Raw genomic sequence first — 12,915 nt, 5'->3', positions numbered from 1 at the left:
TCCAACCACCCCATGAGATCAGTACAATTAGTTCTTAATTTATGTGCAAATAAACAGAAGATTTGAGAGGGGATACCTTGTTCAAGGTCACACAGCAATTAAGTGGTGGTGCTAGGAATCAAACCCAGGTCCAGCTGAGGCCAGGCCAAGAGAATTTAACCATTCTGTGATCTGGTCTTCCATGCCATTAAATAGAAGGATGCCTCTGAAAAGCCCTCAACAAAAGTCCTGTAAGAATGGGTCTGTCCCTTCCCTGTGGGCTCAGTCCTCAAGGATAATTGCTTCATCTGAATCCTCCAGAGCCCAGCCTGGAGCCAGGTACACAGTAGGTACTGCTTGAATGTGGCAGCGTCTCTACAAAGCAGTTATGATGCCTTTCCTCACCTGAACACTGACCCTTGGATTCTGGGCCTCCTGCAACCTCAGATACATTGCAGAGCACCTCACAAGATGTTGACTAGAAAAAGAAAGTTCTGCTTTGCATAATATTTGCATGTGCTTTGCATGCTGTTCACAGAACATCAAAATGCAGAGGCTGGAGCCTGGTACCTTGTCCTCCTCTTGGCCTCCCCACCCAACCACCTGTTAATCCAGTGCAGGGACGGGGGTTCCTGGAGTTGGTCTAAGCTTGTTGCTCCAAGGTGGTGGGGGATGAAGAATGGAAGGCTCCTGCCTGCCTCATCTTTGTCCCTCCCTCCCTCTGCTTCCTGGGGAAAGTACAGGGAGTCAGGCAGGGGAGCCAGCAGCAGACGCCAGTGTGCACACCTGTGATAAACGCAAGCACACACGCATGCGTACACACACACACACCCCACAGCCCTGCAGCAGGAAATGCCTGGGTCTACATGCCTGCCACCTCACAACCCAGGCTGAAACAAGGGAAAGAATTGCTGCTGCTGCTGCTGCTGTCACTACTGAGGGATGGCTGGGCTGCCTGGCTGTTCACAGAGCAGTCTGCCTCTCCCCTCTCCCCAGAGTCACACCCATTCACCTTTCTGATGCTTTACGAGGTGCCTGAGGAAGATCCAGAGACCCAGGAAGTCAGAGGGGTGGGTTCACCTGGATCCACAGATGCATGGAAGGTAGCACCTTATTCACTGAGTGGCTTTGTGGGCACTGAGAGGGACAGAGTTACTGACAATCTGGTGCGGATCCTCAGAACTGTACTAACATCTGCACAAACACTAATCCAGGAGCCCTTCCTGGAGAAGGCAGCCCAGTGCTGGGATTCAAAGGATGGGTAGAGAAAGCAGTAAGACCCGACTGCCCTATCATTTGTCCAGGAACGCAAGGACAGCAGAGAGATGAAAGAGAAAGGCAACAAGAGCTGGATTGTCTGAGGCCTTGAATCAGGCCCGGGAGACAGTGCAGAAGGGGCCTGAGAGACAGGTGCAGGCTGGAGGAATAGGTTTTGAAATCTCCAGCATCCCCACCCTGCAACACTCATACCCTTCCCCTGTCTGATGTGTTCTAGCCACCTACCTCCTGCACAGCTGGCGCCCCACACTAGAAGCCCCTCAAGCTCTCCGAGCTGAGCACCCCAAAAACGGTCCATCCAGGCATGGCTCCCCGAGGTCCTAGCCTCTTCTCTTCAGCCTGACCCAGGGCTTCAGTGAGCAGCTGGGCAGCCAGCTGGCAGGGACCTTCACAATCACCCCCAAGCCCTTATACCTCTAGGCTCCCACAGGGCTGAGGTTCCTTCTAGTGACCATAACTTATGGCACACAGCCTCCGTGAGCCTCAGTTTCCTTACCTCAAAATGGGAACAATACCAAGTTCCTAAGATTCTTATGAGAATTAAGTTGGATGGAGTACTTAATAGAAGAGCTGAAATTTACCTAACAATTCTTTTTTTTTTTTTTTTTTAATTGGTACCAGGGGATCGAACTCACAACTGCCTGTTTGCAAGGCAGGTGCTTATACCACTGAGCTAAATCCCCAGCACCCTCCCCCCCTTCTCTGTTGAGGGCTTTCATTGTGCCCAGGACTGTTTTCAACATCACCTGAGTTCTGGCAACAAATCCCACATAAAGTCCCTGTTCTCAGAGGATTCCAATCCAGAGGAAGAGAATGAACAGAAGATACAAATATGGAGATGAAATGGCTTCACATTTTGACAAATGCTGTGAAAATATAAGTAGGCTAATATAACAGGGTGACCTAACAGGGTAACTGCAGGTGGGTAAGAAAGTCGTTTTTGGTTCAAAATGGCCAGGTACTTGTCTCTAATTGTCACTGAGCTGAGACTTGAAGGATGAAAAGGAGCCAACCATGCTAAAAGGTAGAGGAAGGTGTCTCAAGGAGCAAATCAGCAAGTGCAAAGGCCCTGACGCAGGAACAGCTTGTTCTTGGGGAGGCCAGAGCAGGAAGGGCAGAGAGGCATGGGTACGTGGTCTCCTCAGATCCCTTGAAAGAATCTGGCTTAAATTCCAAGGGCCACAGAAAACTATTGGAGGTTTACGATAGGCATATTGACTTATACAGCAATTGCTCAATAAAGGCTTGCTGATGTCATTATAAATAATATATATCCCAGAGAGGAAGAACAGAGCCCCCAGCCCACAACCCTCTTCTTGGCCTTCCTCCTCCCTGAGGACCCAAGTGATCAGCCCCAAGCTGGAGGGAAGGAGGGAGGGCGGATTCTCTTTCCTCCATCCTGTTCCTTCGCTCTGGCCATTTCCCGTGCTCTCCTTGCCTGCGCCCCAATTAGCCAGCGAGGCTGACCGCCTGGGCTCTGAATGACAGACACCTCCTGTCACCCCCCGACGGGCAAAGAGATTAACTCAGAGCTTTGCCTGCTGGAAGAGAAGACAGGGAAGGGAGGAAGAGGGAGAGAACAACCAACCCTCCTCCCTCGAAGTGAGGTACCCCAGCACTTAGAAGGAAGGGGTGGTGGCCAGGGACCCTGCCCTCAGAGAGAAGCACTGCTTCCCACTCTCGAGATTGACTGAGTGTGCTTCACATCTGAGCCCTCGGCTGGCTCCAGGCCCAAGTGCCCAGGAAATACCTGTGGACTGACAGTGCTAAGCATTTGTCAGGCAGCCCCATTTGGTCCTCACAGCACCCTTGCTTTACCGAGTCCTCTAGGTTTCAGAAGAGGTCTTATGTGGCCCAGGTTGTCCTTAAACTCCCAGCCTGAAGCGATTCTCCTGTTTCAGCCTCCTTAGTAGCTGGGACTATATATGTTTGTGCCACATGCCCACATGTGATACCCTTATTTTATTTTATTATTTGTGGTGCTGGGGCTTGAACCCAGTGCCTTCGCACTGAGTTCTACTCTCAGACCTTTTTTAATTGTTTGATTTTTGACATAGAATCTCACTAAGTCACTAAATTGTCTGGATTCTTCCTAGAACTTATAATCTTCCTGCCTCAGCCTCCCAGAGTGCAGAATTACACCTGCATCACCATGTCCTAACATTCCCATCTTAAATTACAGGGAACTTGGAGGAGGATGGGCTAGTTCCAAGATCACAAGAATGGGCCAGAATTCGAACTGAGGCAGTTTGATGCCCAGGCCAAGCTTCTGGTGATTACACTGTACTCAGTGCATGCCGCTTAGAAAATTATAGTCTACTTTGGGGTTAAGAGATGAAGAAAAGGAAAATTAACACAATGGTTGTGGGCATACAACCATTTGTCAGGCTGCAAGTGACAAAAGCCCAGCACATACTAACTCAAGCAAAATTAGAAGCTTAAGCGGAATTGGAACATATTGAGACTCAAGTAAGGAGTGTTTGGCTTTGAGTACAAATTCGGCTTTCCTTTGCTAGGTTCACAGGTAGCTCTCCTCAAATGACGGTGGCCCCAAAGGGCCATGCCACAAGGTCAAACTCTCTCTTCTTCCCAATAATTCCATCCAGTGCCTTGGCATTCGACCTGATGGGTCAGGCCCAGTTTATCCATCTCTGAGCCAGTCAGTGTGGTCAAGGCAGAGGAGGTCAGCTGATTGGCCACCTTCCCCTCCCTCTAGAGCCCTCAGGCTGGTGGAAGATGGGAAGAATAGTCCATAGGGCATGGCTGGGCAGATACTGGGTACCTGTCAACATTAGGGTGCTATAGTCCTACGGATGGATTCTGGATCCTAGTTAATTCCTCCCTGGGCAAACTCAGCATCCCCATTTGTGTACATGACAGCCAGCAGCCCCATGCTGGCTAGCTGAGAGGAGATCCAGGAAGGACAAGAGTGTCATGAGGGTTTCTCCTCAAGCTTGGTTCCCCAAGTAGGCTCTGTGACTTGGATGACCCCTTGGGCCTGATTGTCTCTCCATCTATACCCTGCAGCCCTCAGCTGTTTTCTCTAGGACTGGTGTCATTACCAGGATCTTTATGTGCCTTTGACAAAGTAACCATCTTTAGAAACCCAAGAAAGACAGTCTTCCAACGGGAAACACTGGGTGACGGGAAAGACTTCCACAAGGACAGAGGGATACCCTCTCGTTGGAAACAGATATAGCTATCAGTCATGGGAAGCAACAGGACTGTCAAAGCCATAATGGCATATGTCTATAATCTCAGCTCCTGGGGAGGCTGAGGCAGGAGGTTATTACTTGAGCCCAGGAGTTTGAGACCAGGGTTACAAAACAAGACCATGTCTCAAATAAATAACTAACCAAGTAAAAATAAACAGTACCTTCAAGAGTTTGGTCAGCCTTCAATTACCAGTGATAGAGATTTGACACAACATTTAGGAATTATGGTTTTGTTTGTTTGTGTGTTCTGTGGTGCTGGGGCTTGAACCCAGGGCCTCCTAACACATGCTAGGCAAGTGTTGTATACACTACTGAGCTGCTTCCCCAACCCAAGTGACAGAGATTTGGAAATCATACTGACAAAGATTGGGGCTGGGGATTTAGCTCATCGGCATAAGCACCTGCCTTGCAAGCAGGCAGTCGTGAGTTCGATCCCCGGTACAAGAAAAAAGAAAAAAAAAAAAAAAAAGGGTACATACTGACAAAGATTTACAGTGTAGTGGGCTGGGTAGAGTTGAGCTTACTCTCCACAGCCTTGGTTCTCTCATCTGTAAAATGGGGATAATGCAAGGAAGGCCTGACCTCAAAGAGTAATACTGTTCCCATAAGATAACTCCTGGCATAGCAACTCTCCCATACAGGGACAGCTGTTGCTAGTAGTACTGAGCTCTGTCTGAGCCTGGCCCTTAGCCTGGAGCTCAAGACAACCCTTTCTGAACCTTAGTTTCTCCTTCAACCCTGTCACCCCTAGAGTGGGTGACTTGGATGATCTCACTGAGGGGAGGACCCCTCCCACATGGGTCAGTGGGGGGGCTGTGGGGGGGTAGGGAGAAGGCAGTGCCCAACCAACATTTTCACCAGGCTGGGCAGGCAGCGCCAGGCAGGCGGGAGCTGGTCAGGTTTTTAATTGAACGCGATGCAAATGAAATGTAAATACCATGCAAATAAGCTCTTGCCAGGAGGCGCTGGGCCTGGAATGGAGGGAGCAGGGAGGGGACTGCTGCGCAGGCCCTGCCTCCCCCCCCACTTTCTCTCATCTATGCACGCCCACCCCCTGGTGTTGCCCACCCAGCCAGACCATTCCATTTAGCAGAACAACCAAAAGAGCAACACTTCATCTCCCTATGACCCTCTCTGAGAGTGGGGTGCTCAAGGAGGAGCCAGGGACCCAGTGGATGGGGCAAGGGCAACAAAGACATAGTTACAAGAGCCCCACTTAGACCCATAAGGAGCAAGTGGATATAGACAGGCGGAAATTCATATTCCTACCCTGGGCCCCTGCCACACTGAGACCCACTCAGGGACAGCCAGTCACAGTTACACATAAATATATACTAGTGCACATTCAGTCGTAAATACACACAGCAGCACAAACAGACCCAGTCACAGGAACACGTGCGAGCATGTGTGTGTGTCTGTGTGTGTGTGTGTACGCGCGCGCACGCACATATACACATGGCCTGTTGTCATGAGGCCTGCAGACCGAAGTCCCTGTGCTGGCTGGAGCTTAGACAGGGTGGGAGTTGGGGGTAGGACAGGCACCCTGTGTGGTCAGAGCCTGGTGGCCTGAGTAAGGCCAGACAGGCAGTCTGGGGTGAGGGATCTCCGAGGTGGCCTGGGCCCTTTGCCCAGCCCCCATCCCAAGACATATGACCTACCCTACCATAAGCCAGGGCTCATTACCACTACACTTCTCAGATTTGCTCTATGCTCAGGTCCCTGGGGCACTCAGGACCCCATCCTGCTAGTTGGAGTCCTCCTGTGGTCCCCACAGTCCCCATTCCTGAGTCAGCTAACCGATTTGTTTTTTATTTTGGTTTTGTTTCGCTTTGTGTTTCAGTTTTTGGCACAGGATCTTGTGATGCAGTTCAGGAGGGTCTTGCTCACTTTGCAATTCCATCAATCCTCCTGCCTCAGCCTCCTAAAGGATGGGATTACAGGCAAGTGCCACCACACCCAGTGCAGCTAGCCACTTGACCCAGGTGACAGCATCACCCTGCCTAGGGATGAAGAATGAAGTGCAGGGGAGTGGGGTAAAGGCTGCCCAGTTTGGACAAACCTCCATCCCGCCCTCCACATCTGGAGGTGGTTCCAGCCCCCTCTGAGGTGATTCACGCCCTCCATTTAACTCTCATTAGAGCCTCTGAGCACAGCTGGCAGGGAGCTCTGGGTGGGCCACCCTTGCAGCCTCAGTTTCCCCCAGGGGCCCGGCCTGGAACAGGGACTGCTGCGTGGGAGAGCTCACAGAGTCCCCTTGGCCTCCGCGAGGACTGTCCTCCACCCCATGGAATGAGGGACTGGGTGTAGCCTCTTCCAGGAACCACCGTCCCCAGGCCCCACCGGATGCAGATGCACCGCAGCTCTCCATGTCCCCAGCCTCAACCCCGGCCCAGAGGTCGCGAAGGAGGCAGGGAAGCAGACAGCGCAGGACTCCAGGAGGCCGGGTAGCTAGGTCGACTTGCTGGCCTGGGCAGGGGTGGACGAAGATGGGCCAGGCCGCCCCAGTCCACCTTCCTCCTCCCACCTCCCAGGCCAGCCCGGCCGGCCGAGTCCTGGGGCTCCGCGGCGCGTTCGGGCGTGCGAACCCCACCGCCCCGAGGGCCGGGTTGCGCCGGCCTGCGCTCCCTCCCGCCCCTCCGGCTCTGTGGGAAGCAGGCAGCTGGGGCGGGGGTGGCCGCGGGAGCGTCTTGCCGGTGTGATCGTGCCGAGCGGGAATTCGGGGCCATGTGGGAAAGACATTAGTGCCGGCCTCCCTGCCAGCCAGGAATGCGCCCCCCGCTCCGCAGCCGCCGCCTGCCTGGCCCAGAAACGGTGGTGACTCACCCGCTCCGTGTTCCCACCCCCTCGGCGCGCACCCTCCGCAGCCCACCACGGGCGCAGGACTTCCCAGCCTCGGCCTGGGCTCCTCCGCCCTGTACCTGCCTGGCCCATCCTCCACTGGCTCAGCCTCCTGGAGTACTGAGCCAGATCACACCTCCCGGGGCTCCACACACACACCGGGGCTGGCTCTTCCATGGCCATGCTCTGATTAGAACACTCCTTTGGGATCTCCGTGCTGGGCCAGGCTCCTGCGCTCCGGAATGACTCCCCTGGGGGTTGAGGAAGGGCTATACCCAGCCCAGGGGGCTGGCACAAAGGGCAGGTGCAGAAAAAGAAGAGTCCAAGAAGCCTCTTCAGATTGAGGAGCAGAGTACAGTAGTATTGTGTGCCACTGCTGGCCCCTTTGAGGGCTGCTCCTCTTTGAATGATAAAGCAAGGCCACCCACCCCATGTGCTGACAGGGGTGGTCTATACAGAAGGCACTGTCTGTTCAGTCCGGTTTGAGATAAGCTAAGAAGTCACGGTCATTTAATCATCACCTACTATGTGATACAAAGTATCCGCTGGGTACTTTATAGACACTATCTTTTCTGTTTGTTTTGTTTTTCTTTTTTTTCTTTTTGTTTTGTTTTGTTTTTCTTGGTACTGGGATTCAAATTCATGACCTCACTCTTACCAGGTAGGCACTGTGCTGCTGAGCTCTATCCCAGCCCTTTTCTGTTTGTTTGTCTGTCTGTTTGTTTTTGTTTTGAGGCAGGTCTTGCTATGGAACTGGCCTTGAACTTAACTCTGTATCCCAGGCTGGCCTCAGAATTGCAGCAGTCCTCCTGCCTCAGCCCACCACGCTAGACATTTTAATCTAATCCTTGCCACAGTTTTATGTGGTAGATTCTGCTGTTACCTCTTTTGTACAGATGAAGAAGCATTAAGGCACTGCAAGAGGAAGGTACTGACCCAGAGACCAGGGACAGGCAGAATTTAGGCCCAAACGCTTGCCGTAGTCTCCCTCTTCCAAACCTAGCTCCAGGTGCCAGCCCTTTGTGGCCCCGCCCCCACCCAGGCCACCTCTCATAACTTTTAATAAGAGGTAATAGCACCAAGCAGCGGGCATCAGCTTCATTTTTAATTATCTAATTTACATTTAATTTTCCCCACCAACTTGATGCCGTTTATTAATGTTTTACCTACAAGCATCCATTCGTGAACTGAAAACATATTCAAACAACTAATGAGCATTGTTTCTCTTTTGGAGAAGGCCCCTAGGTTAGAGTAGGGGACTCCAACTGGAATGTTAGGGCCCAAGATCCAGCACCCAACATAGTTCTCAATACTAGAACAATTAATAAGCAAATGTCCCCCAGTGTGTCTTTCAGAGCATGCTTCTTTCCTGCCAGCCTCCAGAAATAACAATTATTCTGCCACATATTTTATGAGAGTATCTCAATTCATCTTTATATTTACCCTTACCGACAGATTTGTTGTTGTTAATGTTGCTGTTTGTCTTTGTCTTTTTGAGACAGGGTCTTGCTGTGTAGTTGAGGGCGACTTTGATCTCATTATGTAGTCCAGGCTGGTCTCCAACTCATGATGATCCTCCTGCCTCATCCTCCCCATTGGTAAGAATACGGGGGTGCACCATTCCAGCTAGACAAATACTATTAAACACCTGTTTTACACTTGGAAAAACTGAAAGTCTCAAAAGATAAAGTGTTTTTCCCAGTCACACAGCAACTGAAGGTAAGTGCTGGCCTTGTCAGCTTAAGGATATGACTCCAAGTCTGCTGTCCTGCAGGACTGGGCAGTGTTGTTAGAGGGCCCATGTGCTGTTCCTGCAGCTGTCAACTCTGGACTTTGAGAGCTTGGGTCTGTGGAGAAGGATGTCTGTGGCTTTTAAGATGTCTCTGGGCTAGTGACGAGAACTAGGGAGCTAGTGGCTTGGGTACCACAGTAATGGGCCCCCAAAGTCTGACCTTTCAGACTTCCGTGTACCCGGTGGCTGTGATTTCAAGGGTAGATTTCCCTGGTACCTCCAGGAGGGTCCTAGAAATTTCATGCAACTCCAGCTTTTCCTTCACCAGCCCCAAGATGAAGTCAGTCTCATTTATTTGTTCATTTAGTGGTCCTGGGGATTTAACTCAAGGCCTTTACACTGAGCTACATACTCAGCAATTTTTTTTTTTTTTTTTTTTGGTACCTGGAATTGAACTTATGACCTTGTGCTTGCCAGGCAGGCCCTTGTGACTCTCAGCTAAATCCCTGGGCTCCATATTCAGCTTTTTTTTTTTTTTAACATTTTTTTTGTCTTTTTCTTTTTTTATCAGAACCAGGGATCAAACTCACGACCACACACTTGTAAGGCAGGCGCTTATGCCACTACGCTAAATCCCCAGCCCCCCATATTCAGCTTTTTTAAAAAATCTTTTTGAGAGAGGGTCTCCCTATGCAGGCCTTGAGCTCACTTTGTAGCTCAGGCTGGTCTCGAACTCACACCAATCCTCCCGCCTCAGCTCCCCGAGTGCTGGGATTACAGGCATGAGCCACCACGCCCAGCTCATATTCAGCTTTTTAAATTTATTTTTTATTTTTGGAGATAAATTCTCACTAAATCACTAAATTTCCCAGGCTGCTGTCCAACTTGAAATCCTCCTGCTTCAGCCTCTGAGAGTGCCGAGATTACAGGCACATGCCACCACTACTGGCTTTTTGTTTTATTTTGTTGCTGTTTGTTTTTGAACCCAGTCCCAATATGTAGTTCAGGGTGACTTTGAACTCATGGTGATCCTCCTGTCTCAGCCTCCTGAATGCTGGGATTGACAGGCACATGCCACCATGCTTGGCCCCAGATCTACTTTGTAACAAATGTCTGGTGGCTCCAGAAATTCATGGCCTCTTCACAACAAGAAAGGGCCAATTTGGAACCCAAAGCCTGAGCTACCCTTGCCTCTCCAGCCTCCGTGTGCTTATCTAGAAAAAGGAGATTCTGACCCAGTGCATGAGCAGCTCAGAGCGCTGTCAGCCCTGCTATAGTGGATATGGGTCAGCCAGGGCTTTGACCTGCTCCGTTCCTGAACCTCCCCTCTTCCATGTAGCTCTCTAATTTTTTTTTCTTTTTCTTTTTTTTTTTTTTTTGGTACCGCGGATCAAACTCACGATCTCGTGCTCGCCATACAGGTGCATATACTGCTGAGCCAAATCCCCAGCTATGTAGCTCTCTAATTATACAAAAAGGGAAATCAAGGCCCAGAGAAGCCAATGAACTACCCCAAGACAAAATAGCTAGTCAGATGTGGAAATGAAACTCAGGTCTTCCAACTAGCCCAGGTCACTGAGAGGAGGGACTTTGAAACTTGGATGTTAAATGGCACAGCCTGGCCTAAACTGGGCCTGTGTGTGTGTGTGTGTGTGTGTGTGTGTGTGTGTGTGTGTGTGTTGCTGGGGGCAGGGGGGACGGTGGACGGGGTGTCGAGGGAACTGCTGCTGCCGCCTCCCTGGTATTTTTAGCCTCAAGAATGAGCTGAGCTCAGGGCTTCAAGCTCCCATCAGCACTGAGGGAAATGGGAAGGTCCCCATCTTCCTCCCTCCCACCAAAAGCCCGAAGCTGGGTTGAGGAAGGGTGGAGCTGAGGAGAGACTGGGAGTGCCAAGGCCTGGCCCTCTGTACCCCAGCCCACCCCATCCTGGTCATCCTGCCCATTCCCGCTTCCCAAGAGGAAGCCATGCTGGCAGAAACAGGCACCTGCATCTGCCCCTGCTACCTTTGGCTTCCCCTGCTAGGAGCTCCAGGCCAGTACCAGGTCAGAGCTGCAAGGTTTCCATGACAACGGATGATAGCAGCAGAGGCTGCTGGCCACCAGGTCAGGGGTAAGGGGGGTGTGGGTCGAGCAATAGGAGAAGAAAGGTGGGCCAGTAGGGAGGTGAGTGAAAGGCACCAAAATTGTAGCCCCTCCTGATCCTTGGAGCCTCAGGAACCTTGGCTAGTTATTATGGCTCATATCTTGATGTTCCCCAAAAGCCTCATGCACTCATAGGTGGGCTTTTGCAAGTGACTGGATCATGGGTGTATGGTACTGGATTAGCCCACTGATGGGCTTAGCATAGTTTGGGGTATAATGGAGTGGATTTACTAAAACTGGAAGACCCACCCTGTGGCACCAACCAATAGGCTTATAGCCTGCATGGGATAAAAAGAACAAGCAGGTGGAAGACTGCTGCTCCCTGCCTGCCACGGCATGGGTGGTTTCTCCTTGTCGTGCCCCTCTGCCATGCCACCCTGCCTGAGAACCAATGAACTTTGGACTGGAACTTCTTCAAGCTATGAGGCCAAATCTCTCCAGGGCCGGAGATTTAGCTCAGCCGCTTAAGCACTTGCCTAGGAACTGTGAGGTCATGAGTTTGATTCCCAGTACCAAAAAACAAAAGAAAAAGAAAAACAAACCTCTCCTCCTTTGTGGGTGCTGGCTGTTTCATCTCAGCAATAAGAAAGTAACCAAGACACTGACTGATGCTAGAAAGTACTCCATGGCACTGATTAAGAAGGCTGGGGGGCTGGGGGTTTAGCTCAGCAGCATAAGCACCTGCCTGGCAAGTATGAGGTCATGAGTTCGATCCCCAGTACAAAAAAAAAAAAAAAAAGACTGGGTCCAGGAAGGGCCGGCTATGCCTTTGGTCACAAGACCATGAACTCAGCTATAGATAGAGTTTGAAACTCTACTAATTCTAGAATAAGGTCTCAGGGTTTGAGATGTGCCCTATCTCCATACTTTAATAGGTCCTGAAGTCCTTCAATCATTATAGCTCCCCAGAACACACACACACACTTTTTTTTTTCTTTTCTTTGTACCAGGGATCAAACTCACAACCTCACCCTTACCAGAATGGTACTTGTACCATTCTGGCACACACACATGCACACACATTTTTGACACAAGTGCTTACTACACAGTTCATGCTGGTCCTAAACTCAGTATGTAGCTCAAACTGGCCTCCCAGTCTTGGTAACCCTCCTGCCTCAGCCTCCTGAGAGCTGGGATTACTGATACAGTACCACAGCCAGCTCTTCAACCTGGATTTTAGCACATCCAAAGACTGCCCATATTCATGCACCATCCCTGGCTCTGTCTCCTAGACGATGTACTCCTTATCCTAGACCTTGACCCACAGCATTCCCTGGGCTCCCTTTGATGTGGTCTCCTCATTGCCCCGGAAGTGCCAGTCCCCAACCCTACTACAAATGTGGTGTGGTCTCTCAGGACCCAGCTGTACTCACACCTCCTCTAGGAAGTCTCCATGTGCATCTTTTGCTCACCACAAGTGTCCTTTACAAAAGACTTCACATTCCATTGTACCTTACCTCTTAAGAATGATGTCACAGATGATCAATAAACTGAGGCTGAGGGAGAATGGCCTTTTGCAGCAGGTCATGTAATTTGTATCCACACAGTGTCTTGCTCCAGGGCTCTTTCCTTCTGTTCCTGAGCAGGGCCAAAAGGAATTCCGGACTCCTTGGCAGTCATCAGCCCGTGGCATGCAGTTGGGATCCTTAAGCTCAGACCTGACCATCTTACCCTGGGCCCTTGTATACAAAAGGCCAAGCCATGCCCTGCCTCCCAGGGTATTTACTCATC

The 12,915-nt window shown here is 50.8% G+C and overlaps 1 long non-coding RNA gene across 1 annotated transcript in view; it reads right to left on the bottom strand.

Moving 5' to 3' along the window:
• LOC106025077 (uncharacterized) overlaps nucleotides 1–12,634 on the bottom strand; it is a 67,331-nt gene extending 54,697 nt beyond the window's left edge. Inside the window, exon 1 of the long non-coding RNA XR_010041610.1 lies at nucleotides 7,296–12,634. This is a non-coding gene — a long non-coding RNA (uncharacterized LOC106025077). The remainder of the gene's footprint in view (nucleotides 1–7,295) is intronic.
• Nucleotides 12,635–12,915: the final 281 nt, after the last annotated feature.

The sequence above is a fragment of the Cavia porcellus genome, unplaced genomic scaffold, assembly GCF_034190915.1.
Source record: "Cavia porcellus strain 051 isolate PalLab524CR breed Dunkin Hartley unplaced genomic scaffold, mCavPor4.1 scaffold_21, whole genome shotgun sequence".
Classification (NCBI taxonomy): Eukaryota; Metazoa; Chordata; class Mammalia; order Rodentia; family Caviidae; genus Cavia; species Cavia porcellus.
This window is presented reverse-complemented; position numbering and strand designations above follow the sequence as displayed.